We start from the raw sequence: 4,435 nt of genomic DNA on the forward strand, positions 1-4,435 counted from the left end.
CAAAGAAATAATATAAGAAAAATTTCCAGAACTCAAGGTTACTACTTAGTTCAGCAGTGAAGAATATGTCCACATTCACTATTAAGTTCAATAGTGTCATAAATCATGTCACATTCTTATGAGCAGGATGAAGGGAGGAGAAGCAAGGGTGGGTGGTTCTGCAGGAAAGTTCAATCTTCATCTATCCTAAGACGTCAACAGGAGTCTAAAATTGGTAGAACAAGAAATAATATAAAGAGAAATGGGAACTATAAAGGATTGAAAGAGGTTTCTAGAGAGGGGCACTGAAAAAAAGGTGGGGCTGGAACTTTTATTATGAGCTGTTTACTACAATTGATATCTAAACCATATGTCTACCATATATTTTTAAAGTTTTATATTGTTTTTGGTTGACATATTATAATTGTACATATTTATGTAATATAGTGTGACATATCTGTCCCCAAAGTTGCCACACATAGCAGGTATATTTTGTGAGATTTTATATTTTGTAAATAAAGGTACATTTAGCTACAATTTCCCATTTTTCTGTGTGGTGGCTTTGGAATACCCTGTATATTGAGTAATGATTAAATAAGGGTAATGAGTACATCCATTACCTTAAACACTTTCCAGGTGTGATGGCTCACGCCTGTAATCCTAGCACTTTGGGAGGCCAGGGCCAGTGGATTGCTTAAGCTCACGAGTTCAAGACCAGCCTGAACAAAAGCAATACCCCATCTCTACTAAAAATAGAGGGAACAGGATCACTTGAGCCTGAGATGGAGGTTGCTGTGACCTATAACGCCACGGCACTCTACCCAGGGCAACAGCTTGAACCTCTGTCTCAAAAAAACAAACAAAAAAACAGGCTGGGCGCCTATAATTCAAGCAGCTAAGACGCCAGCCACATACACCGGAGCTGGTGGGTTCGAATCCAGCCTGGGCCCACCAAACAACAATGCCAACTACAACCGAAAAATAGCCAGGTGTTGTGGCGGGCACCTGTAATCCCACCTACTTGGGAAGCTGAGGCAAGAGAATCACTTAAGCCCAAGAGTTGGAGGTTGCTGTGAGCTGTGACGCCATGGTACTCTATCCAGGGCTACAGCTTAAGACTGTCTCAAAAAAACAAAACAAAGAAACACTTGCCATTTCTTTGTGGTAACAACATTTTTCAAAATCCTCTCTTCAAACTATTTGAATGTGTGTTATAATTCTGATAAATTTTTAAAATATAAATTAATTTTAAATGGGCACAATAAAAATTGCAGTGTGATTAGATCAAATTTAACTGCTTGGAAAATTCACTTACACAGACAAGCCATGCCCCAAGAATTCTCAGTGAGCTGGGTGTGGTGGTATATCCCAGCTACTCCGCTGAAGCAGGTGGATAGCTCGATCCCCATCAAGCCTAAGCAACATAGGGAGGCACCATCTCAAAAAAAAAGAAAAGAAAAGACTGCTCAATGAACTGTCATGGGTGCGCATAAACCTCATTAATGTGGAAGGGTTTCTGCTGAAGTCACTGGCTAGGAAGGCAGTTGGTGGGATGGGGGTAGGAATAGGAGTCTGGCGGCTAGTCACTGTGTCCCTTTCCCAGAAGGCTGTATTTGCTTGGAAGACCCTGCTCTTGGGTGTGGACCCTATTGGGTTGCCAAAGGAGAGATGCTAATCCTTTCAGGATGACTTCTGGGAATTCACTAGGATTCTCTGCCTTTCCCACTCAGGACATGGACAAAAATGCTGGGTTTACTAAAGGTAGATGGGCCAGACCCAGGGCTAGAGCCACAGGGCCCCTACCTGGGTATGCCAAAGTCTGGTGGTCTCAGTAGCTTAAAGAGGCTACACACATCCATTACCCTCTGAAGCTGGGACAGATAAGCCTTAGGTTACCATATCTCTTGCCAGTAATGGGGGATGGGGAGACACACACCTGCTTCCTTTGGGACCAGGCTTTGGGTCTGACCTCCCTTCTTTTTCTTCACTCATTATTCTGAGTAGCTGGGACTATAGGCACCCGCCACAATACCTGGCTATCTTTAGAGACAGGGTATTGCTCTGGCTCAGGCTGGTCTTGAACCCATGAACTCAGGCAATCCACCTGCCTCATCCTCCTAGAGTGCTAGGATTACAGGCATGAATCACTGTGCTCAGCCTTTTTAAAGAACTTTTTAAATGGTAACTTACTTTTTTTTTTTTTTGCTATACCATCATTATGTAAGTACTATGTATTCCTTGTAGAAACAGGAGAAAAAATCTCAAAACCACCCATGATTCCACCAGTCAAAATCTGCACTCTTGGTCTAAGAATTTACACAAGTAAAAATTCTGTCATTCCGTGCTCCGTCCCAGCACCCATCTGTTGAACTATCACCCACACCAGCTGTGCTGGGGCCTTTACGTGTGTTCATCTCACCAACTTCCTTCAACTCCATTATGCCTGTTTTATAGGCTCAGGGACATCACATTACTTGCCTGAGTTCCCAGATTGGTTAAGAGATTCCTCTGGATTTCAACTCTTCATTCAGCCTGAGTCCAAAGCTACTTTGTGTGTTTTGTAACATTTTTTCATTTTTCTTTTTTTAAGAAGGATATATCCGAATATCTCTCTTGTTAATAAATACACATCTACATCATTCGCCTAATGACATTCTCTTTCATGGATGTGTCAATTCTGAATAACCCATTCCTTTTTTTTTTTTGCAGTTTTGGCTGGGGCTGGGCTCAAACCCGCCACTCCCGGTATATGGGACTGGCTCCCTACTCCTTGAGCCACAGGCGTCGCCCACAAATTCCTTTTTGTTGGGCTTTCAGATGTTTCCTTTTTTTTCTGTTATAGTCAATGCAGTTATACATATCTTTGAACATATACCTTTACACAAGTGTGATTATTTTCCTGAAATAAATTCTGGAAAGTAGAATCACTTGATCAAAGGCTGGACACATTTTTAAAAGCTACCCCTTTCCCAGTCACATCAGCAGTACACACATGTCCACACACGTTCTCCCACATCAATTATTTGAGAGTATTTCCAATTTTAAAAATTTGGATTGAGATTTAACACAGAATCATAGAAACTCTATGCTAGAAGGATTCTCGTATATTCCTCTTGATCCAAAACTAAACCAGCCTTGCTAAAAACCAAAGCCCTAGACACTTTTTTTTTCTTTCTGAATAAAAGAGTCTCACTCTGTCACCCTGGGTAGAAAGAATGCCATGGTATCATCATAGCTCACAGCCACACTGGTCTTTTGGGCTCAAGTAATCCTCTTGCCTCAGCCTGCTGAATAGCTTGGACTACAGGTACCCAGCTACTTTTTCTATTTTTAGTAAAGATGGGGTCTCACTCTTGCTTAGGCTAATCTCAAACTCCTGAACTCAAGTGATCCACTCACCTAGGCCTCCCAGAATGCTAGAATTACAGGCATGAGCCACCGCTCCCGGCCCAAAGCCCTAGACACTTTGCCAAAGTCTGGCATGACCTCACCTAGGCCAGGCAGAGCCTATGAGGAAGTGAAGAAGGGGAGGTCTGGAGGAGGGTAGGGAAGGCAGAGCAGGAGGGCCAGGCTGAGGGCCCCAACGGGGCCATGTTTTCCCAAGGGAATTACTGTTTTCCTGGGTCTAAAGACCTCACAGCCATCTCTGATGATGCTGAGCTGTCCTCACTGTCCCCAGGGTTCTCACTCTGTTCAGAAAGTCCAGCCTTCATTTTATCCAGCTGCCAACACTTTGAGCACCCTGGTCCAGGGCCTTTTAAGTTGGGAAGTCCCAAACTAAACACAGCCTTTTTGTTCTCTTACCTTAAAGTTGTCTTCCTCTAATAGGCTGTAAACTCTGACACCTGCAGAAAAAAAGGGAAATAAGTGACTGAGGCAGAACACTGAGGATGGATCTCTAAACAAAGCAAGCCTGGATGGAAGTTGAGTGAGCAGAGCTCTTTGGTGGTGAAGTGGTAAGTTCTTCAAAAGACACTGAGGTGTGGGTTGGCTGCTTGATGGTCCAAGGCAGACACAGGCATCAAGGCTTCCACCAGGGCATTCTCCAGTGAGAGAAAGTCTTGCTCTCTTAGTCTGTTAATGCTCCTCTGCTGGAAGAAACCTCAGTGCTCTTTCTACCTTGTCTCAAAGCCTTGTATAAACAGTAAGTGGTCCCTTTACTCATTTCCATTGATATATTTACTGAGCACCTACTAAATGCCAGGCATTGTCAAAGGGCTCTGGGAATACAACACAGGGCTTGCAGACTGCTGGGGGAGACCAAAGACTAACAAAATAAATAAATTAAAAATATAGTAGTCAGAAGTGGTGTTATGGAGAAAAAATAAAGCAGGAGAAGTGGGTAGGGAGTGTTGGGGCAGGAGGTAGGAAGGAGTGTTGAAATTCAAAAATTGTGGCTCGGCGCCTGTGGCTCAAGCAGCTAAGGCGCCAGCCACATACACCTAAGGTGGCGGGT

At 43.4% G+C, this 4,435-nt stretch overlaps 1 long non-coding RNA gene across 2 annotated transcripts in view; it reads right to left on the reverse strand.

The window, feature by feature from the left end:
- Positions 1–4,435, reverse strand: part of LOC111727028 — a 67,408-nt gene that overhangs the window by 24,571 nt on the left and 38,402 nt on the right. The window contains exons 2-3 of one of the 2 annotated variants that reach the window (XR_002774675.1): positions 3,784–3,824; positions 1,310–1,417 (exon numbers count right to left, since the gene is read on the reverse strand). This is a non-coding gene — a long non-coding RNA (uncharacterized LOC111727028). Of the gene's footprint in view, positions 1–1,309; positions 1,418–3,783; positions 3,825–4,435 lie in introns of those variants that run through there. The other variant, XR_002774676.1, reaches the window with a different exon arrangement.

Source organism: Otolemur garnettii, unplaced genomic scaffold, assembly GCF_000181295.1.
Source record: "Otolemur garnettii isolate 467f Iridium unplaced genomic scaffold, OtoGar3 scaffold00003, whole genome shotgun sequence".
NCBI lineage: Eukaryota > Metazoa > Chordata > Mammalia > Primates > Galagidae > Otolemur > Otolemur garnettii.